Genomic DNA, 24,921 nt, shown 5'->3' with positions numbered 1-24,921 from the left:
CTGCCCCACCTAGGAGCACAGGTAAATCTAGTATTTTAGTTTTCTAGCCACTGGAGTTGGTAAGAAAAAGAGAAAAAGGGAAAAGGATTGGAATCTGTGCTAAGTAACCCAATTTATATTAACTGTAACAATTCAAATCTTTGACTTTTTACAACCCCTCAGAATTGGAAAGGAAATGGTATTACTTTCTGTCTTTGTCATTTTCACTGCTACAATAAAAATACCATAGACTAGGTGGTTTAAACAAAAAATATTTATTTCTCACAGTCCTGGAAGGTGGGAAATCCAGGATCAAGGTGTTGGAAGACCTGGTGTCTGTTGAGGTGGGGCTCCTGGCTAGTAGACAGCTCCTTCTTGCTGTGTACTCATTGGCAGGGTTTTGGGGGTTGGGAGAAGAAGGAAGAAAGGGAGGGAGGCAGAAGAGAGAGAGAGAGGAAGCTCTCTGATGTCTTTAATATAAGAGAACTAATCCCATCATAAGGATCCCACCCTTATGACCTAATTACCTCCCAAAGGCCCCATCTCCAAATACCATCATACTAGGAATTAGGGTGACAACATATGAATTTGAAGTGGGGTGCAAAGATGCAGTTCACAACATTCTACCCCTGGACACCCAAAATTCATGTCTTTCCTTCATGACAAATGCATTTATTTCATCCCAATACCCTCAAATGTCTTAACTCACTCCAGCATCAATTCTAAAATCTAAAGACCAAAGTTTCATCTAAATATCATCTAGATCAGGTGTGGGTGAGACTTGACTAGTCTCATACTAGTCACACTAGTCATCCTGAGGCAAAATTCCTCTCCAGCTGTGTAACTGTGAAATGAATCAAGTTATGTACTTCCAAAATATAGTTGTGGGAGAGGCAAATAGATATTCCCATTCCAAAAGGGAGAAATAGGAAGAAGAAAGTGGTGATGGATCCCAAGTTGGCCCTAAACCTAGCAAAGCAAAATCCATTAGACTTTAAGGTTTGAGAATAATCCTCATTGGCTAGATGCTCTACCTTGTAAATCCATTGAGGTGGTGGTTCCTCCTTCCACAACTATTGGAAAGCATTGCAGCTTCCAGGTCCTGCCAAGTGGTCTCAAAGCTCTGGATGGCTGTTGCCTGGCCTGTTGAAACTGAGGTGATGCCTTTCACCCTTAAAAACTGGGAGAGAGCCCTGGTGATCTCTAAATTCCTGTTGGGGTCATTCTTCCCTTGTCTTGAAGAATAGAGCATGTTCGTGGCCCAATACCCTAATGGACCAATCCTGTAAAATCCAAGAAGTCTGACAGCCTTCCTTCATTTCTCCCATCTCCTTCTGCTTCAGTTCAATCCAGGGTTTTCTTTGGGGGGTAGCTGAGTAAGTCTATGGTTCACACTGTACTAATCTTTTTCTTCAGAACAAGCTCCTCATTGTTTTTGTTTTTTGTGGGTTTTTTTTTTTTTTTTTTTTTGGCATTATGGGTAGGCTGAGAATTTCCCAAATCTTTAAGCTGTGGTTCCTTTTTGCTTAACAGTTTCTTCTTCAATTCATTTTTCTCTTCTTGAGCATTTTACTATAAGCAGTCAGGAGGAAGTAAGCCAACCCTTCTATACTTTGTTTAGAAATCTCCTCAACGAAATATCCAGTTGCATCTTTCATAAGTTTGAACTTCCACAAAGCATTAGAACAGAAACACAATTCAGCTAAGTTCTTTGCCACTTTCGTAACAAGGGTTGGCTTTTCTCTTTTGTCCATTAAACATGTTCCCCATTTCTATCTGAGATCTCATCAGAGTTGACCTTAATATCCATATTTCAACCAACATTTTGTATGGGAGTATTTATATATTCTTTAGAAAGATGGAAACTTTCTCTACAGTTCTCTCTTTTTTCTTAGCTTTCATCAGACTCACCTCCAAAACTCCTTTCATAGCAATATTGGCTTCTTCTAGCATGAACTTCAAAACTCTTCCAGCCTCTACCCATTACTCGGTTGCAAAGCCACTTCCCATTTTCAGCCATTTGTAAAAGCAGAACCCCACTCCTCAGTGCCAGTTTCTGGCATAGCTGGTATGGCCTGATAAAACAAAAATTTCATAGACTGAATGGCCTAAATAACAAACATTTATTCTTCACAGTTTTGGAGGCTGGGAAATCCAAGATCAAGGTGTCTGGGAAGAACCTGTTTTCTGGCTTGTAGACAACTGCCTCTGTCAGTATCCTCATATGGTGGAGGGAGGAGGGAAGACGGGAGAGAGGAAGAGAGAGAGAAAGAGAGAGAGAGTGCATGAGTGGGGGGAGAGGCAGAAGAAGAGAATCTTTAAGCAGAGTCTCTGCTGAACATGGAACCTGATTCAGGGCTTGATCTCAAGACCCGTGAGGTCATGACCTGAACTGAAATCAAGAGTCAAACACTCAACCCACTAAGCCACCCAGGTACCCCTCTCCTGTCTCTTCTTAGAAGGGCACTAATTCCATTGTGAAGGCTTCATTCTCATAACCTTATTACTGCCCAAAGGCCCCATCTCCACATTCCATCACATTGGGAATTTGGGTTTCAACATGAGTTTGGGGGGATGAGAATATTTAGTCTATACATTTTCTCTATATGTAGAATATATATATATATATATATCCCCCAAAGAATAGAAAAATTACTGGAAACACTACATAAAAATTGATGTCGTACTTTTGGGAATCAAGTTCTTATAACTGTATAATATGTCACCTTCTTAGCTTTCCCATACTCTGATCTTACTAAATATTTATACATATAAATATAGAAGGTGATATTCAAAATGTTTAATAACCAGATTGACACATGCACTGATCAATCAGAATCAACACTGACTTTTGCACTGAAGAAGGTCCCAGAAACCCCTGTTTTGCTAGGAATTATGCCCACTGCTACTGAATCCTGGATTGTGGAAGTTCTTCTGGGGTTCCTGCAAAGGGCTGGAATTGGAATGAGGCACTTGGGCAACCTGGGCAGGTTGTAAACTGCAATATACCAGTGCATATCAGCTGAATATTACACTACTGTTTCTGAATTCTAATTCAGTGATTGATTTGTATATTAATCCTGTACCAACAGCACAATTATTTTTTTATTATAAATGCAAATTTTTAGGAGAAGTTTCAGATTTATAGGAAAATTGAGAGAAAGGTAATAGATTTCCTATTACCTCCTGCCGTTATACATGTATAGCCTCCCCCATTATCAACATCACACAGCAGAATTGTACAATTTTACCAAAAGGAGGAACTACATTGACACATCATGGTCACCCAAAGTCTATAGTTTATCTTAGATCACTCTTGGTGTTTTATATTTTATGGGTTCGTATAATGTATCATGGCATCCATCCATCTTTATAATATCATGCAGAGTATTTTCAGTGCCCTATAAATACTCTGTGCTCTGCCTATTAATCTCTCCCTGGCTCATGTCTACCAACCCCTGATCCTTTTATTGTCTCCATAGTTTTGCCTTTTCCAATATGTCATGTATTTGAAATAATAAGTATGTAGCTTTTTCAGATTGTCTTGTTTCACGTAGTAATATGCATTTAAGAATTCTCCACATCTTAAAAAAAAAAAGAATCATCTATGTCTTTTTTATGGCTTGACACCTTTTTTATTTTTAGTGCTGAATAATATTCTGTTGTCTGGATGTACTACAGTTTATTAATCCATTTACCCGCGGAAGGACATATTGGTTGCTTCCAAGTTTTGGCATTTATGAATAAGGCTGCTAAACACTCATGTGCAGAATTTTATGTAGACATAATTTTTCAACTCCTTTGGGTAAATTCCAGGGAACATGATTGTTTGGTCATATGGTAAGAATATGTTTAGTTTTCTAAGAAACCACCAAACTGTCTTTAATAATGGCTGTATGGCCTGCGTGGCTCAGCTGGTTAAGCATCCAACTCATCTTGATCTCAGGTCTTGGTCTCAGGGTCATGAGTTCATGTCCCACATTAGGCTCCACTCTGGGTATGGACCCTACTTAAAAAAAAGAAAAATGGCTGTATCATTTTGCATTCCCACCAGGAATGAGTGAGAGTTCACGTCGCTTCACATCCTGTCAGCGTTTGGTGCTGTCAGTATTCTGGATTTTGGACATTCTGATAGGAGTGTAATGGTATCTCATGGTTATTTTAATTGGCATTTCTCTGATGGCATATGTTGTGGAGCATCTTTTCATGTGCTTGTTTGCCATCTGTATGTCTTCTTTGATAAGGTGTCTGTTAAAGTCTTTGGACCATTTTAAGTTGGTTTGTTTTCTTATTACTGGATTTTAAGAGGTCTTTGTATATTTGGGGAAAAAGTCCTTTACCAGATGCTGTCTCTTGCAAATATTTTCTCCCAGACTGTGGCTTGTCTTCTTATTTCTTGACATTGTCTCTCTCAGGGCAGATGTCTTTATTTTTAACAAATTCCAGTTTATCAATTATTTCTTTAATGGATTTTATCTTTAGGTTATATCTATAAAGGCATCATCATACCTGAGGTCATCTGAGTTTTCTCTTAGGTTATCATCCATAAGTTTTATAGTCTTGCATTTTACAGTTAGGTCTATGATCTATTTTGAAATAGTTTTTATGATGAGGGTAAGGTCTGTGTTTAGTTTCTTTTTCTTTTCCTTCCTTCGTCCTTCCCTCTCTCCCTCCCTCCTTCTGCCTTCTTCCTTTCTTTCTTTCTTTCTTTCTTTCTTTCTTTCTTTCTTTCTTTCTTTCTTTCTTCTTCCTTCCTTCCTTTCTTTCTTTCTTTCTTTCTTTCTTTCTTTCTTTCTTTCTTTCCCTTTCTTTCTTTCTTTCTTTCTTTCTTTCTTTCTTTCTCTTTCTTTCTTTCTTTCTTTCTTTCTTTCTTTCTTTCTTTCTTTCTTTCTTTCTTTCTTCCTTCCTTCCTTCCTTCCTTCCTTCCTTCCTTCCTTCCTTCCTTCCTTCCTTCCTTTCTTCCTATGGGTGTCACTTATTCCAGAACTATTTAAAGACTGTCTTTGCTCCACTATATTGTATTTGTTCTTTTGTCAAAGATAAGTTGATTATATTGATGAGGGTCTATTTCTGAGTACTTAATTTTGTTCTATGGATCTATTTGTCTATTCTTTCACCAGTACCTCATTGTCTTCATTATAATAGCTTTATAGAAGCCAGGTAGTATCAGTTCTCTGACTTTGTTTTTCTCTCTCAATATTGTGTTGGGTTTTTCTGAGTCTTTTGCTTCTTCATATATAGCAGTTTATAAATGTCCACAAAATAACTTGCTGAGATTTTTATGGGGTTTACATTAAATCTATAGATCAAGTCGGGAAGAACTGACATCTTGATGATATTAAATCTTCTAATCCATGAATAGTTTTATATATATTATATATAATAAATAAATAAATAAATAAATAAATAAATAAATAAAATATATAAATATATATATAAATAAATATGTATATCTTCACTTATTTTGTTATATTTATATCTAAGTATTTCATTACTTGGGGAGCTAATGTAAATGATCTTATGTTTTTTAATATCAAATTCTACTTGTTTCTTGTTGGTATACAGGAAAGGAATTGGCTTTTAAATGTCAACTAAGTATAAACATGCCTTAGAGATATTGTGGGTTTCATTCGAGACCACTACAATAAAGATAATATCACAATAAAGCAAGTTAAATGTTGTTGGCTTCTTAGTGCATATAAAAGTTATGTTTATACTATACTGTAGTCTATTAAGTGTGCAATATTATTATGCCTAAAAGAACAATGTACATACCTTAAATAAAAAATACTAATTTATTGCTTTAAAAAAATGCTAACCATCACTGAGTTTTCAGTAAGTTGTGTTTTGGTGGTGGAGGGTCTTGCCTAGACAATAATGGTTGTTGACTGACCAAAGTGGTCATTGCCGAAGGCTGTGGTTGCTGTGGGAATCTCTTAAAATAAGACAACAACGAAATTGCTGCATCAGTTGACTCTTCCTTTTATGAGTGACATTTGTGTAGCATGTATGCTGTTTTATAGCATTTTACCCACAGTATAACTTTTTCCAAATTGGAGTCAATCTTCTCAAACCCTGCTACTGCTTTATCAAATAAGTTTATGTCATATTCTAAATCCTTTGTTGTCATTTCCACAATCTCCACAGTATATTCATTAGGGGGAGATTCCAACTCAAGAAACCACTTTCCTTTCTCATCCATAAAAAAGTCCTTATTTGTTCAAGTTTGATCATGAGATTGCAGCAACTCAGTCACATCTCCAGGATCCACCTCTTCTCTTGCTGTTTCCACCATACCTGCTGTTACTTCCTCCATTGAAGTCGTAAAACTCAATGTGTAAAAAATGCAGTATCTATGAAGTGCAAGAAAGTGAAGGGCAATAAAACAAGGTATTCTTGCATGCTGTAACCTTGCTATAATCACTTACGAGTTCCAGGAGTTCTTTTGTTTATTCCCTCAGGTTCTCTACATAGATGATTATGTCATCATCAAAAAATTTTTTTTAAAAATTTTATATCTTCCTTTTCAATCTGCATGCCTTTATTTCCCTTTTTTGCCTTATCATGTTAGCATGGACCTCCAGCATGATGTTGAAAGGAGTGATGGGGGGACATCCTTGACTTGTATCTGATATTAGTGGGGAAGCTTTGAGTTTCTCACTATTAAGTATGATGTTAGCTGTACTTTTTCTGTAGACATTCTTTATCAAGTTGAAAAAGTTCCTCTCTGTTCCAAGTTTAATGAGAGTATTTATCACGAATGAGTGTTGAATTTTGTTAAATTCTTTTTCTGTATCTGTTGATATAGTCACGTGATTTTTCTTTTTTGTAGTCTGTTGATGCGACAGGTTACATTGACTGATATTTGAATGTTGAACCAGTCTGGTTGTGGTGTATAATTACTTTCATGCATTGTTGGATTCAATGTGTTAGTAGTTGAGGATTTTTGCATCTATGTTCAAAAGAGTATCAGTCTACAGTTTTCTTGTAATGTCTTTATCTGGTTTGGTATTAGGGTAATGCTGGCCTCATAGAATGAGTTGGATAGTATTCCTTCTACTTCTATTCTCTGGAAGAGATTGAGGAGGATTGGCATAATTTGTTCCAGTGAATCCATCTAGGTTTGATGATTTCTGCTTTGGAAGGTTATTAATTATTGATTCAATTTCTATAATAGATATAGGCCTATTCATATAGTCTATTCCTTTTTGTGTGAGTTTTAACAGATTGTGTCTTTCAAAAAATTAGTCCATTTCATCTGGGCTATCTTGTGTCCTCTCTGTTTTTCTTTGTTAGCCTGGCTAGAGCCTTGTAGATTTTATTGAACTTTTCAAAGAACCAGCTTTTGGCTTTGTTGATTTTCTCTATTGATTTATTATTTCAATTTTCAATTATTATTATTATTATTATTTCAATTTTATTGATCTCTGCTCTAATTATTAGTATTTCTTTGTTCTACTTATTTTGGATTTAATTTGCTCTTCTTTTTCTAGTTTCCTAATGTAGGAACTTAGATTATTACTTTTAGACCTTTCTTCTTTTCAAATATGTGATGTACATTCAATGCTATAAATTTCCCTCAAAGCACTGCTTTCACTGCATTGCACGACTTTTGATAATTTGTGTCTTCATTTTCATTTGCTTCAGAATATTTTTAAATTTCTCTTGAGATTTCTTCTTTGATATTATTTAGAAGTGTGGTATTGAATCTCTTTATTTTAGATTTATCTAGTTATGTTTCTATTATTAATTTCTAGTTCAGTCCACTGTAGTCTGAGAGCAGGTAATGCATAATTTCTAATCTTTTAAATTTATGATGGAATGTTTTGTGACCCAGAATGTGATCTGTCTTAAAAACTGTTCCATGAGAGCTTGAGAAAAATGTGTATTCTGCCATTGTTGGAGTCTATAGATGTCAATTATATCCAGTTGATTGATGGTGTTGTTGAGTTCAACTATGTCCTTACTAAGTCTCAGTCTTCTAGACTTGGCCATTTCTGAGAGAGGGGTGTTGAAATAAACTATGATAGTAAATTCATCTAATTTTTTTGCAGGCTTATAAATTTTTGCCTCATGTAGTCTGACACTCTGTTGTTAGGTGCATTCTTATTAAGAATTGTTTTATCTTCTTGGAGAACTGACTCCTTCACTGTTATGTGTTGCCCTCCCTTATCACTGATGACATTCCTTACTTTAAATTCTGTGTCTGAAATGAAAATAGCTACTCCTTTCATTTGATTAGTGTTAATTAAGGTATATTTTTCTCCTACTTTTAACCTATATGTGTCTATATATTTATAATGGGTTTCTTATAGACAACATATAGTTTGGTCATGTTTTGTGATCCACCCTGACAATATGTGTATTTTAATTGGTGCATTTATACCATTGATGTACCATGTGATTATTGATAGAGTTGGATTAGTATCTACCATATTCATTACTGTGTTCTATTTGTTGCCCTCATTCTTTGTTCCTATTTTTGTCTTCTTTTTTTGTGCCTTTTGTGATTTTAACTGAACATTTTGTGTGATTCCATTTTTTTTTTTCTCCTTCCTTAACGTTGAGAGTTTAAGTATTGCTGCCTGGGCATCCATTTTGTTTGATCAATCTGCCTGCAATGACTAATTCTAGCCCCTCATGTAAGCACATGCCCTTGATAGAAGCCTACAGAATCACGAGTAATGTTAAATTCCTGATATGACTTCCCCAACAGTCTTTGTGATCAACAGTCTCCCCTGTCTCCCAGAACCTTCCTCTTATGTGCTGCTTAGATAAGAACTCTGTGATTTACTAAAATCTTACTCTGTTGGTTTGAATTCACCAATCTGGCCTTAGCCTGAGAACCCTAAAGTAGCCTATGTGCATATCTTAAAAAAGATATTTACCCCAAGACCCATCTCTCCCTCTGTCTGCATTCTGCCTTGACCTTTCCATGTGGCCCCTTGAATTTTGTCAGGTACTCTCTCCATGATCCATAAGTAATTAAAATCTCTGTTTCAGTTTCTTTTGTGGTCTGTTGCTGAACCACAGCTCACCATGTGGAAACCCATGCACCACTCAACAAATGTTAATTTGACAAATTTGTAACACTTAGCATATCAGTTATTCTGTTTTTTCTTTTTTTAAGTGGTTGCTCCAGAGTTTTCAATATTCATTTACAACTAACCCAAATCCCCTTTCAAATTATATTATACCATTTTCAAGGTAATGTGAGTACCTTTTAATAATAAAATAATTCTAATTCCTTTTTCAATTCCTTGTATCATTGCTGTCATTCATTTCACTTATATATGTGTATTGCTATTATTATTTTGAATAAGCTATTAAATATAGATTAATTAAGAATAAGGAAAATAAAAGTTTTTATTTTACTTTATTTAGTCCATCTTTGCTGCTTTTCCTTTCTCTGCGTACATGAGAGTTTCTGACCTGTATTATTTTCCTTGTCTCTAAAGAACATCTTTTATTATTTTTCTGAGACAGGTTTATCAGCAATAAGTTTCTTCAAGTTTTGTTTATATGAAAAAGTGTTAATTTCTTCACTTTTGAAGGATAATTACACAGGGAACAGAATTCTAGGTTGGTGGGTTTTTCTCTCGCAGCATTTTTAGTATTTCATTCCACTTTATTCTTGATACCATGGTTTCTGAGGAGAAGTCAGATAAAATTCTTATCTGTCCTTTTATAAGTAAGATGTTTTTTCCTCTAACTTCTGTCAGTATTTTATCTTTGATTTTCTATAATTTAACAATTATATGCCTAGGTGGGTTGTTATTATTGTTGTTGTTTCATTTATCCTGCTTGGTGTCCACTGAGCTTCCTGGATCTATGGTTTAGTATCTGACATTAATTTGAAGGAATTCTCAATCATTATATTTTCAAATATTTATTTTTTCTCTTTTTTTCTCCTTCTGCCATTTGCATTACACATATGTTCCACCTTTTGTAGTTGTCCCATAGTTTAAACATTCTGTTCTTTTTCTCTTTTTTTTTTTTTTTCAAATCTTTGTTCTTTTTGCTTTCCAGTTTTCGAGGATTCTATTGATGTATTTCCTAGCTCAGAGATTTCCTCAGTCTTGTTCAGTTTACTTAAAAAGCCCATCCAATGTATTCTTTTCTTTTATAGTGTTTTTTGTTTAGTATTGGTTTTTGTTCTTTCTTGGGATTTTCATCTCTCAGTTTATATATTATTGATCTGTTCTTTTGCATTGTCTTCTTTATCCATTAGACCCCTAAGCATATTAATCATAGTTGTTTTAAATTCCCCATCTGATAATTTCAACATTCCTGTCACGTCTGGTTCTGACACTTGTTCTGCCTCTTGAAATTATTTGCTGTTGATATGGCTTCTTATTTGTTCCTGATGGCTGGACATGGTATACCAAGTAAAAGAAATTAATATAACTAGTCCTTAATCATATAACAGTGAGGTGTGGGAGAAGGGAAGTGTTTTGTGTTTTTATAATTAGGTCTCAATCTTTTAGGGAGCCCATGCCTCTAGACTGTGAACTTCGCAAGTATTTCTCAGTTTTTTCTCTCCCCTTAGTTGGGCTGAATTTGAGTATTTTCCTTTTTCTAGATGGAATGCTACAGCCAGCTGGAGTTAGTTGGGCACGTCCCTTCAGGAAGCAAGAGGGAATATTTTTTTCTCTGATATTTACTGTGGGAATCTGATCAAGATCTCTAGGTAAATCCCACAATATTGTGGAGGCTTCTTGGAATTTTTAACTCTGAGTTGTCAGCACTCAGCCTTCAGCAATTTGTCAATTATAGTTCAGGTTTTCCTACTCCAGCGCTAGTTCCCCTAGCAATTTCTGCTAATAAGTCTCTGCTCCAGGAAGTCATGACTCCCTACCTTCAGCTCTCTTGAGTCTTGGGGACAGAAGTGTGCTGTGTGTCCTCCCTTCTTCTATAGATACAAGAAGAGTTGATTTTTCAATCTGTTCAGTTTTTTATTTGTTGTGAGGTGAGAGTGGTGATTTTAAAGCTTCTTACATGTGGAAATAAAACTGGCAGTTTCCACAATATTTTAGTTAATATATTTTATAGATCAAATCCATTTATATTTTTTAGAAAATAATTTTATATATCAGGCAAATTTTCTTCTAGTTTAACTGGAGAAACAGATTTTTTAAGGTACTTAAAACTTCTTATTGTGATTTTGCTTGGAATTAAATTGAATTTGTGGAACATTAACTACTAAGATATTGAGCTTCATTCAAGAACATGGTATCTACCTTGATGGGCACTGGATAATTATTGGTGTTACACAATAGGATAACTCATTCAATGGAGAGATATTTGGCATTACTTTTTAAGTTCTCTTGACTTTTGGGAATCAAGTCCTTTTAACTGTATAAAATGTCACATTCTTAGCTCACCCACTATGACCACTAGGTCATTGACTCACTTTAAGATCCTCTTGTGCCCTTGCCCTTCAGAATCTTCCATCAGATTTTTCTTAAATAATTTCACTATAAACTCACTATCCAGTTTTTACCCTCAAAAAAGTCTACAAGTTTATCTTAAATAAGTCCTCATTGAACACAAAGCACATTCACAAATCAGTTTCTAAAAATATGACAGCTCTTGAATCTATGTAAATTAAGCTTGGTTTTTATATATATATATATATACACACACACACACGTATAAATATATATATTTATACATATATATGTGTATATACATACATATACACACTTATACATATAGAAATGTATTTATATTTTAAAATATGATCTTATACAATTTCCATAGATCAGATTTTTAGCAGTTGATATTTTTCTTGATCTGGTAATTTAATTTTCATTCTATCAGTCAGAATCTTTTGGATTTGGTCATGCTCAGCAATGAGCTTTTATAGGTTTTCCCTGTGACTTGGCAACTTTTACCACTTTGTAGATTAAAGTGTTAAAGAATAGTGTGAAGAAGGCCACTTTACATATGAAAATACCTTAATTAGCTAAACAAATATATTTAACTTATTTCACTATTGGACTATAAACTTCTTAAGACCATGGCATGAGTCTACATTAAGTTTTTATATTCCAGGGTGCCTAGTGTAACTATTTTGTGACGGGCAGGTGGATGTATTGATCTGGGGCATTAAAGATAATTAACATCCACTGAGTACTTGCTCTCTGTCAGTTTGCTAAGCACTTTACATGAATTTTCTCATTTAACTTTGTGCTCATTTAACTAAGTACTTCTGTACTTATTTTACTTATGGCTCAGAGACACTAAGAAACTTGCTGAAGTTCTCAGAATTAATAATTATGGAACTACAGTCAATGTAGGCAGTTTGATGTCAGAAATTCATCTTGAAACCAGAAGCTATGCCTTCAGAATGTCTATTACTGAATCTAAGCCAAGTTTTTGGTCTTGCCTGTATATGCTTCCTGCCAGATTCCTCATGTTGTGGTGTATACCATTCTGGTCAGATACTTAGGAGACTGGAGGCCAAGGTGAGCTCTGCTCCTCACTAACAGACTGTGACCCTTGTTTCCTTACTTCTAACAGAAATTGTATAGGTCTATAAGGTACTTTATGATGTATTATTTGAGTAGTTGTAATGGTAGGCAAAATAATGCAGTCCCCACCCCCAAACATCCACATCCAAATCCCTAGAACCTGTGAATATGTTGTTGAAGGGAAAGAGGAATTAAGGTTGTTAATCAGCTGGCCCTAAGATAGGGAGCGTATCCTGGTTTCTCCAAGTGTGCCCAATGTTATCAACGGGTCTTTATAAGAGGAGAGAGGGAAAGGCAGAAGAGTCAGTGTCAGAGTGGGAGGAAGTGCGCCAGGAGCCAAGAACTTCAGGCAGCCTCTAAAGCTGGAAAAGGTAACGTTTATCCTAGAGCCTCCAAAGGGAATTCGGGCCTGCCAGTACTTTGATTTTTAGCCCAGTGTGACCCTTTCAGATTTCTGGCTTCCGGAACTGTAAGATAATGAATTCATGTTGTTTAAATTCACCAAGTTTGTGATGATTTTTTTTTTTTACAGCAGTAACAGGAAACTAATATAATTACCATTACAGACCTGTAACAGATATCATTATCCTTGTTTTGTGGATGTGGACAGGAGGCTCAGAGTTTAAATGGCATGTTAGGGGAACTCGACCATTAAATACCGACAAGGAAATTAACTCAGGTATTTGGACTCCAAATCCAATGGGCTTTTTATTGTAAATTGAGGGGGTTGGATGACAGGCTCTTGAAGGTCCTTCTAGCTGTAACATATCATAACTTAATGTGTCAAACGAAATCACAGACTAAAATGTGAGGATTTGTTGGCTATCTCTCAGTTCTCAGGAGTGTTTCTATAGCTGAAAGGTTTTGGCTTTTTTTTTTTTTTTTTTTTTTTTTTTTTTTGCTGCGTAGCAAAACAGGTGGAGGTTTTGTTTTGTTTTTTCAAATATGAGCCTGGTAGCCTTTGCTCCGGGCTCTGAAGTTTAGCTGCTTAGGCTCTTTCATTTCATTAAAGTAGTTCTATAAATGCCTGTCAAGCATTTATTGACTGTTCACCGAACTGACTTTCTGCTGACAGAAGCTAATTTTTGCTTGACCTGTTTCTTGAATGAGATTTGTCCTTTCAACAATTCAAAACATTTTGGACAAACATTATCCTGAAAATCAGGATTAAATTTGTCCTTTGTTTTGAAACCTATTACATTATAATTTTTTTTAAAGATTTTATTTATTTTAGAGTAAGACAGCAAGCAGGGGGAGAGGCAAAGGGAAAGAATCCCAAGTAGACTTCCTGCTGAGCACGGAGTCCCAGGTGGGGCTCCTTCTCACAATCCTGAGATCATGACCTGAGCTGAAATCCGGAGTCTGATGCCGTCTGGGCACCCCCCTAGTTTCTTATATACATGTTAACTTTAGACACACACACACATACACACACACACACACACACACACACACACACAGAGATATGTATTCAGTTTCAAAATATTAATAAGATTTAGAGACAAATGTGTAGAAAAATGTAATTCCACTGACCAAATGATTCTCTGTTGATCTTTCACCAGAAAAAATAGGAATAATCTATGCACATGGCTAGAAAATATGAACATAATGAGATGGTGTAGAATGAAAAAAATGATTTTTATATGACTGGCTAGGTTTATGGGCATACTTATTAAATTTGATAAAATTTAATGACTTTTTATAAGCAATGTCACATATTTGTATAGTATATTTATCCACCCAAACAAGAAAAAGTTCTCCATGGAATGCTGCTTACCTGATCTGGTTGTAACACTTCCAAGTGTTTTTTGTTGTTTTGGTTTTTGTTAGAATTATTTTTAAGCTCTTTAGGATTTTTGTCAGAAAGACTAAGGTGCCAGGGTGGACAAGAGCATTAAAGTGTAGGAGAATGTTATTGAGGAGCTCTGATATTCACTGGTGCTACAGATTATGTCTAAAAAGTTAAATATTAGAGTAAAATAGAATTCAATGCAAGAGCACAGTATGTATGTAATTTACAAATAAGTCAATATGTTTTAATCTTTCATTGAAATGCATAATATACGAAGGTGAAAAGAAAACCTTTTGTGTGGATGGATTATGAATCCTTTGAATGCATATAATATCACTTACTGGGCACTGTTATATCAGAAACTGCATATGCATGAATGTAATGATCCCAACAATGGCATGGTGTATCAGTGTTTTTCCTATTTTATAAATCAAGAAACTAAGGGGAAAGTTAGATAATATGATGAAGATCACAGGCTAGAAAGTCACCTATGAAAATATAACCAGGAGCTTTTGATGCCAAAGTACATGTTTGTTCTTCTGTGTTCGATCCTGGTTATAAACTATTTATAAACTTATAAAGATGCTAGCAGTATTTTATCAGGTGCAAACACCTCTGAAATTTATTTGCTACTCAAAGATGAACTATTTTACGTTTAGGAATACCTTCTTCCAGGGAAAGAATAGCATTCCAAATGATTTTTTTTAACAAGTACCTATGATGTAAAAGAGGAACAGTGGTAGAAGCAGATCAGTAATTAAACTGTGAAAAATCAGAAGTGTGTGCATAAGCAGAAGACATCATTTTTTGCATTAATTATATAGTTATTAAATTGCTTTCAAATGGTTCTTTTTTTCCTAGAATCAGAATTACTGCCAAGTAATCATTTGTTCATCCAGTAGTCATTTGTTGGTAATGGAAAGGAACCATATGTGGCAAGGTTTAATTCTAGTTGAAATTGTGTGCTTTTGTATAAGATTATGAATTGCCATTCTGAATCATTCTCAGGATTTATTTGTGGAGGAAATATGGCACAAACTGCTATTAATTAACTCCTCATCCAATGTGAGAACATTATGTACTAAAATCCATGAATTGGACCCCAAAGGAGCCCATGTTGAAAGCTTTATAACACATGAATAAAAATAAAAATATATGTATTTGCATTTTAAAACCATTTCATAGAGCTATTTAATAGTGGTTTGAATTGAAATATTTAAGTTAATGGACACAATTAGAATCCAGGTTAAATTGATTTAAGGCTTAATTTTCTGAGTATCTCTTCTGATGATATTTTCTAATATATTAAAGCTGATGTAACTGTCATGTCTACCAGTTATACACGTATATGTGCGTGCACATGTGTATGTGCATATATGTAACCTTACTAGAGTGAGTTACCAGTTCCTACAATTCTACTTTACCCTGAAGTGCGTTTCTTTACTTTTTTTTTTTTTTTTTTAATCAATATTTCAGTTAGGAAAAAGGTTTCTTTGGATACACATACGCTGGCTAACAGTTATTTTATAATAATGGTTTTTGTCGGCAATGTGTAGAGAGGTGTAAAGGAGTTGCATTGGACGGTAATTTAAATGTAAATTAAGATTTTTCAGTCTTTGAGCTGGTAGAGAGAATTAAGGGTAAATTTGTGATCCAGCCAGACTTAATTGACTTAATTGACCAATATCTCTCAGGCATTTTATATTTAGAGTATTTCATTCACTCTAAGTTACACATTTTTAGTTATCATTGATGCATCCTGATTTCAGAAGTCAACATACAATTGATGGTGTTTTACAACTGTTGACCAGAAAGCAATTGCAATGTAATTTCTATTGTGCATGCAGGCACTTGGTCATGGATATTTATTTCCACATCAACTGAATATATGCATTGTATTACTGTAAATGTTGAATTTGACATTTAAATGTCAAATAACTTAAAGATCATTTGAAAAAGGAGTACAGTTGCTGCCTGAAAACCTTCCACTGATAAGTTATGGCAAAATAATCATTAAAATGTATAGACTTAAATGGTATTTAGAAACTAAGATTTAGTCCTAGGTGTTGCCTATTGCTGCTAATGGTGTCACTATTTTTATATAACTGGAACGCACCTGGCTCTCATTATCTATAATATGTTTATTTACGTGTTGGTTCAACCCTAGGGTAATATAAAATAGTTTCAGAATTGCTAACCCACACTCCTGTGAGAAACTGTTTTATCAACTAGACTACAGTGTCGCTTAACAGTACATTTTATTTAGCTTCCTAGTTAAAACCCTATTTTTAAAAGTTAGGTCAGCTTTTCAAGTCTTGAAAAATCAGAAGGATGTGATCTCACATCCTTGCTGGTTTAAAAGTAAAGGAGGGCAACAAAAGGAATGTAGACAGACTCTAGAAGCTGAAATCAATGCTGGCTGATAGCAAGGAAATGGGAACTAAATTAAAAAAAAACCTAAATGAGGGTAAAGGTAGACTTTCCCAAAACTTCGAGTAAGGAGGCAGCTTTGTCAACATCTTTACATCCCAGCCTATGAAGTTTGCAGCAGAGAAAAGCAGCAAAGCCAACTTGAATTTCTGACCTATAGAACAGTGAGATGATGACTTTTTGTTGTTTTAGGTCATTAGGTTTGTGGTAATGTGACCAAAATGTAAAATGAATACAGTGTCCTTCCCAATAATTAATAACTTCTGTCATGAGAAAAGATCAAATGAATACAAAATGCTCAACCTGTACTTTTCAAAGGTGTCAAGGGCATGAAACCCAAGGAAAGTAACAAATAGAGGGGACTACAGTGACAATGGCAACTCAGTGCAGTATGAATTCTGGATTTGATCTGAAACAGAAGAGCGACAATTGTAGAAGAACTGTTGAGTCTGGAGTTTGGTTTATCGTATTCTACCAATATTAATTTCTAAGTTTTGAGAATTATACTATAGTTCCATCCGTGATAATATGGGGAGGATGGGCTGGGTGAAGTTACATGGAAAAGCTCAGTATTACTTTTGTAACTCTTTTCTAAATCTAAATTTGCTTTAAAATAAATAGATTGTGGAATGGGGGTCACTCTCTTGGAAGGAAATCTCAAACAAGAGAGGAGCAATCTGAAATCTTGCTTTTCCAATGTGCCTTATCACAGAAAATGTGTGGGGAAAGTGAACATTGACAATGCTAACGAAAAAATAATTCAGGAGAGTTGGACATTGAATATGAAAATGATCTTAGAATAACTTAACCAATTTGCTTAACTTTTTTTACATATACATATGTAGATACTTATAATTGCATATACTAAATATTTTGACAAAACTATTCAAGAGTTCAAGTAAAAATTAAGTGATTAGAAAGCACTGTGTCATAGCTTAATTAGCTGCATTTATTATGGCATAGTGAAAGGGTCATTTACAATAGATGGTATCTTAGATGTGAAAAAATTTTTATATCGCTTAATCCTTACAGCATACATGCAATGAAATATTATCATTATTCTTATTTACATACATGTAAACTAAAGTTCAGTAATATTAAGTAATTTGCCCAAACTCATAGTATTAATAAGGGACATAGTTGAAATTTAAAGCAGCTCTGTCAGACTGAAGAGCCTACCTATATTCTTTATGTAAAATATGCTACCTCCCGTAACAAATCAAAGAGAGTACACCAGGGCACATACTTGACCCTGGACTCACAGACTAAAGTCCTAACCCCTTAGCCCTGCGCATCTAACATGTAGCATATGGAACTAAATGCTACAAATTAAGTAATTAAGTTCGCTTAGAAGGGTGAAATGTTGAAAATGAGAAAATAATTGCATGACAATTTATTCTTTTAGATGTTATGTTCTGAGACCCAGAGTACCCATAAATTTGAGTGGTTTCATTTTATTTTTCTTTAGATCAAATTAAATGGTGAAGCATGCACTATTCTGAATTATTTTTAATTATATTTAAATTATAAAATTTGGCCTATCGGAGGTGGTGAAGATAGGCGTGATGGTCATGAATATTCTCATTTAGAAGCTCCTGTAGTTTTTGTGTGAAATTGAAACCCATAACAAATTAACAAATTTTGTAAAGCACAAGCTATCATCCCAGGGTTTTCAATGGCACTTGCTAATTCTCGAGAAAGGAGCATAAAAGAGCAAAAAAAAAAAAAAAGAGTTTCTAGACCATAATTTATCTTTTATGTCATGCCAGTCAAAACACTTCCTGTTTATTTTGCAGCTTTCTCCCAAATGAAATATTTTAGAATTGATATTTACTTTCAACACTCTGTGCCTTGAAAGTGGTATTTAAATAACCACAAAGTTGACATAGTAGGATTTGAAAAAAAGATATGGAAATGCTCAACTTAAGGAACTATCCATAAATACAAAATTTTTGCTACTGTTGAAATTGGGTAAGTTAAAGGAGTTAAACTAATTTGGGTTCTTTATGTTACCAGAAACAAGATATTTTTAAAAAGTCTTATTCTTGGCATTATCACGGTAATATCTGTTCATGATGTATTCAAGCTATTAACAAAAACTACATAAACCACTCTAAATTCTAATGCACAGAAATAATTCTCATTAATATTTGATAACCATTATATCAGAGACAATAGAAATCTATCATTCTATCCAAAAATGGATTTTTAGGGCACCTGGGTGGCTCAGTCGTTAAGCGTCTGCCTTTGGCTCAGGGCGTGATCCCGGTGTTCTGGGATGGAGCCCTGCATCAGGTTCCTCTGCTGGGAGCCTGCTTCTTCCTCTCCCACTCCCTCTGCCTGTGTTCCCTCTCTCGCTGGCTGTCTCTCTCTCTGTCAAATGAGTAAATAAAATCTTTTTTAAAAATGGATTTTCATATGTGCTACTTAAAATTTCACATGCTATTCTTTAAATACAAAATACAGGAATGAAATTTTAGCAATTTCCTATCTCCTTATACATCCTCACAAAAATTGAGCATTAAAAAGCTCTCTAATATTAAAATGAGATTATGCAATAAACTAAGAGATTGTAATTCAATGTATTTTTCAAACTTAATCAATGATGCCTAATTTTTTTTTTAACTCCTGCTTGAAAGTAAGAGTAATTTGCACTCTGACATTGTCTTCCATTGCTACACTTCTTGATTATTAAGTTTTTATGTGGTCAGGCTTCCTAACAGTTATAGTATGGTACATAACCATAATTCACACAATTATTTAGTAGAAGCATTATATTTTAAATGGATTTGGTGTTCACCATTGTATATTTAAAATGGCTTCTTCATTCTGTATATTTATTTTGATGTATCTCTTTGTTTAGTAAACAGAATTGTTTGGTTAAATGTAGTTTATTTTTTCCCCCGAGGAGAATTTATAAGTGCTATAGATACAGAGATATTATAGGTGATAGGCTTTGTCTGCTTGAGTATATGGAATTTTTTTCTATAATTCTATAATTGTATCAGAGGAAGTCTTGGTTTTGAGCACATTGTATTGAATTTGCCTGGAACTCTGTGTGATCTGTCAATTTGTAGATTCATTTCTTTCATTTTAAGGATATCTTTCTTTATCTACCATTTTTTCTGACCTACATTAATGTCTTTATATTGCTTGTATTTGCTATGATCAATTCAAGCCTTACTTGTCACTAATTTGCTTTTCAGTTGTCCATGATGACTATTTCATTCCTTGCTGTACCTAGTCTACATTATTTAATGCTGTGATTTTGTTCCTTAATGTATTTTAGTTCCCTGTTTCTCTTTAATTCAGTTTATCATCTCCTATTTGAATTCTTATTTATCAGATTTGTTTTCATAAAAAATGTTCTAGTGTAAAACCCTTGTAGTAAATATCTTTCTACTCTTTGGAATTTTTATTTTCCTAGACTGTTCTTCACTTGGCTTTTGTATTCTATATTTTCTCTTTTCTTGCTCTATTTCTCTAAGGAGAGGGGGGAAAATCCTCTAAATTTATGTGTACAGGATTAAACACTGGAGAGACTGATTTTCTATCCTGTTTCTAAATACTGAGGGTAATCTAGAATTTTGTTTAGACTTTTCTGTTTTAACTGTTTACTTAATACTTTGGAATATTAGTTCCTTAATATTCAGAACTGGCATACTAGGGGAAAATACCTGGATCAGACCAAAATCTGAAAATATCATGTAGAAAATTCAGTACATCCCTATTATTTTCATTATCATTTCTGTATTAAATTTGAGCTTCATCTTATTACATGAATAGTTGTTAATACTTCATTATTTCTAAAGTATAAATAAAAACAAAGTAAAGTTTTAGTCAAATGATACACTTATCTAATCTTTAATGGAAAAAATATGTGGGTAATTATGCTATTTTTGGACTTTTTCTTATTGTCAAAAGCTTTAAATACAATATGTCACTAGCATTTACAGCAAGATTAGAGGGAAGTATATATATGTCAATGTATTTTTTTCTTAGTACTGTGACTATAAACTCTTCAATTTTATAGCAAGAAAATATTTTAAAAATAAATTCTGAGGCAGGCATCTGCTGTTTCCCTTTGCTACTGTATGATACTTCTGTAATACCTGCTAGGGACAAGAGTTCTTGCTGCCATATAAAAATATGGAATCTTTTACTTTTGTTGTAATAAATATTGTGCTTCAATTCCAAGTTTGCAGAAAAACAGTATAGCATTTGCAAGTATTGCTTTAATTGTTTGATCTAAAATATCTATTTGACATAAAAACAACTAAAATGTTCTTTCAGTGAAAATGTCTGTTTTAAAAAATTTTTGGCAATCATTTTAGAAGTAGTTTAGTTCTTATATTTAAAGAGTTGGTTTTCAAATAGTTTCTGAAATGCCAGTGGGCACAGAGAAAGAGTATCCTATTGAGGCTGCTTGCCGAGGCTCTAAGTTTTGTATGCTTGAAGTTGTTATGGACAAATCTGATGAGACCACGTTCTTCCTGTACTGGTATTAAATGACTGTAGGATTATGCTTTCTGGAAGCCTTGGGTGGTCTGCTCCTGGCTTTCTTTCCGTGTTTATTTGACCACAAATACTGCTTATTGTCATTTGCAAACAGCTGAACTCCAAGGCCCTGATTGTTTCTTGGTGGTAGTTGATCATTAGACTTTATGCCTCAAAAAGTAGCTAGCAGGTCTTAAAGGTTCGTATGCTTTTCTTTGAATGTTGCAACTGATTGCTAATATTATACTTCTTCTTTTCATTTCAATTTTACAAATGGCAAACTAGAAATTCTAGCATAAGGAGAGAATTATATGGAAAGTTAATGCTAAAAGTTAAGAAGGTTGAACGTTTTTTTCCCCAACAGAAATAGTTCCCACATTCCTTCTATAGCTGAAGTCTCTATTACAACGCAGCCTGCAAGAAAAAGCTGACAATGTGAACAGAAAAACCACTGAGCTGGGCAGCTCAGAACCATCAACCCAAACTTCCCCCTTGACAGCAGTAAGTCCACTCTAGGCTACAATTCAGCTGAATTGCTTGTGCATGTTGTCTGGAACGATTTATTCTCTTTATGAGAAAGGGGGAAAATTATCCAAAATCCATTATCTCCAATTTCTCTGATTAATGGACATTAGCCAATATGTGCAAGCATAATAGGAGAAAGACAGGTTAGAAGAGCCTGCCAGAGAGGGACTCCAGGGTCCTCCCTCAGGCTTAACTTGGCAGTTAATCAAACAGTTCTTTACCTGCCACTAAGGTTTTCCTCAAAGGAAGCAAAGTGGAGGATCAGGAAACATGACCTTGGAAGTCCTTTTCACCTGCCCCAGAACAAGTATCAAACATTTGTCTTCCATCAGAGTACAACTTCAGGTTTATTCTCTTCTGTGTGCTCCTCAGTATCCTTCTCTAATGAAAGTGATGGAAAGAAATTTCCCACCCCCTCCCCCTCAAAGATTTTGTTCCTATGTTGGTGTTGGTGGTGGTAGTTTTATTTCTAAATGAGAAGTTACTATATCTGTTTGGTCATGACTATCTGTAAAAATAGAAACCAGGGATGAGTCAACCAGGGATGATCTACAGTCAGCATGAGTACAAATTTGTATTTCTTTTGTTTAGCCCATCACGAGGTTTCCCTGTTTCTTATTTTCAAGAGGATGGTAGGAGGCTGTGATAAGCAGACTTGAGTCACTGTAGGGATTCAAATGGGAATGACAGTGCTTTTAAATGTAATTTACCACATCTGACATTATTTATATTACCCATTGTATCCTAAGGACCTTTCTAATTGCAAACCTTGTTTCATTCATGGAATCCACCCATTGACACTGATATTAATGGTTAATACTGTTGAATTTCTTTCACAATATTATTCCTTGCAAAATGTTTTTGCGTGGTCAGATCTTCAGATGCTCCTTTTCCCCAGTTAGTACAATGAAGCAGTCCTCTAAAGTTGACTGTTCACCTCTCTCTTTAGATAGCTTGGTATAAGAAGCCCATCAACTTTCTCACCACACAGAATTAGTCATTTATACTGACTTTTCAATATGACACTTGGGATCTATTCAACTCTGGTAGTGTTATTGAAACTGTAGCTATAAAACTTAAATTCCCCAAATCTAATGATTTCCTTTTCTTTTACATCATGGACATTATAGGGTTGTCTTTTAAGACCGGTGATCATCTCCTGATGAGATGTGTTGGGAAATGGATCTAAATGCAAAGATCCAGAATTTCTGTTTGTCCCAAATCATATTTTTCCTAAAAGTAATGTTAAAAAAATGTTCGGTAGCCTTGTTGTTGAGACATATAACTTTCTACTAGAAATAAGGATTTACCAACCTTGCTATTACTATTATATGAGTATATTATGACTTACCTGGCAAATTACAGACCATTTCTTTGTAGGTCCTCAATAATAGTAAAATTATAGTTTAGCACTTGTGTTCCTTTTGTCAAGATGCATACACCTGTTAAATGTCTACTCACTTTAATTTTCTTTAGTCTTAGTCATTTTAGTTGTATCTATAGCTATTAACTGATACTATCTCAGGAAATCTCAATCCTAGTAACATAATGAATCCTTCTCTCCATAGACATACATTCTTGGATCATAACATTATTTTTCAAGGGATTACTCTAACTAAATTGTCTTAGAAGATTGACTCCGGATAACTAAATGATAGTTGATGAGGGAAATCTTAGCATTACCTTAAAGTAGATATCTGATCTCTACTTGGCATATTTCATTTGTGTGTGTGTGTGTGTGTGTGTGTGTGTTAATTCTGTGTTTCACCGAAATATTAAGTATACCAGGACACACAAAAGAATAGACTGAATGAGGAATTCTCTTAATAGGTAACTTCCTTTTGATAGACGGTTGCCTCTTACTGCATGTGGATATTATCACAGGGAGACTTAAATGGTTCTGTTTGTTCCATGTTTAGCATTAAGATCTAAAACAATATGAATTTTGTATCAAAAGTAATTAAAAACTCATTACTTTCACAACTTATGTGTATAAAACAACATTCTTATGTTAATTAACTTTCTAGATATTTGCATTAAATATGACACAAGGTTGTATCTATATGATCAGAAATTATAATCTCAGGGGTACCTGGGTGGCTCAGTTGGTTAAGCATCTGCCTTTGGCTCAGGTTGATCCCAGGATCCTTAGATCTAGTCCCACATCGGGCTTCCTGCTCAGTGGGGAGTTCACTTCTCCCTCTGCTTCTCCCCTGACTTGCTCTGTCTCAGTAAATAAAGTCTTTAAAATAAAAAAAATTATCTGCTGAATACACTGAGAGATGGTTTTCACAAGCCCCTTATAATTTTTTCACCCCTGTGTTTCTTTGTGTGTGTGTTCCATGTATTGAAATTTTAAAATATTAAGCTGGTTCAGTTTAGCAGGCTAACATAACAAAAAATCAGTTAATAAAAGAAAAAGTATATTAACTTTATATCACTATATATTTAATTCTATAGTTAACACATTTTTATATTATGTATAGAAACAATCAATTAAGAACAGTACTGTATTACTGAAACAATGTGATTTAAATATACCAAGGTCTAATGATTAAGTAGAAAAAAAGCAACTCTAATTCAATATGAGACAATCAGATAACAACTTTATAGGGTATTTTAGCTGCAGTGCTCCTTATCAACTAATTTTCCATTTTAGTAAACTGACACATAAAGAAACATGGGGCGATAAAAATGAGCTTTTTGACAAACAAATTTCTTCACAATTAACAATATGATTTAAAAATATATATATATTTTAATATAAATTGAGTCATGTAATTAGAAAAATGATTTAAAAATAATATATAACTGGAAGAGTTAGAAATGGAAATGTTGGCATAGAAATCTCTGAATGCGGGGCGCCTGGGTGGCACAGCGGTTAAGCGTCTGCCTTCAGCTCAGGGTGTGATCCCGGCATTGCGGGATCGAGCCCCACATCAGGCTCCTCCACTATGAGCCTGCTTCTTCCTCTCCCACTCCCCCTGCTTGTGTTCCCTCTCTCGCTAGCTGTCTCTATCTCTGTCAAATAAATAAAATCTTTAAAAAATAATAATAATAAAATTATGGGGCGCCTGGGTGGCACAGCGGTTAAGTGTCTGCCTTCGGCTCAGGGCGTGATCCCGGCGATCTGGGATCGAGCCCCACATCAGGCTCTTCTGCTGTGAGCCTGCTTCTTCCTCTCCCACTCCCCCTGCTTGTGTTCCCTCTCTCGCTGGCTGT

At 34.6% G+C, this 24,921-nt stretch overlaps 1 long non-coding RNA gene across 3 annotated transcripts in view; it reads left to right on the top strand.

Annotated features, from left to right (window-relative positions):
* The window catches only part of LOC148107128 (uncharacterized), a 258,097-nt gene that overhangs the window by 1,458 nt on the left and 231,718 nt on the right, over positions 1-24,921 (top strand). The window contains exon 1 of one of the 3 annotated variants that reach the window (XR_015723018.1): positions 12,770-12,826. The exons of the other annotated variants lie outside the window; for them this stretch is intronic. This is a non-coding gene — a long non-coding RNA (uncharacterized LOC148107128). Of the gene's footprint in view, positions 1-12,769; positions 12,827-24,921 lie in introns of those variants that run through there. 3 annotated transcript variants of the gene reach the window in all.

The sequence above is a fragment of the Ursus americanus genome, chromosome 35, assembly GCF_024610735.1.
Source record: "Ursus americanus isolate L20-20 chromosome 35, mUrsAme1.1.p, whole genome shotgun sequence".
NCBI classification, from domain to species: domain Eukaryota; kingdom Metazoa; phylum Chordata; class Mammalia; order Carnivora; family Ursidae; genus Ursus; species Ursus americanus.
This window is presented reverse-complemented; position numbering and strand designations above follow the sequence as displayed.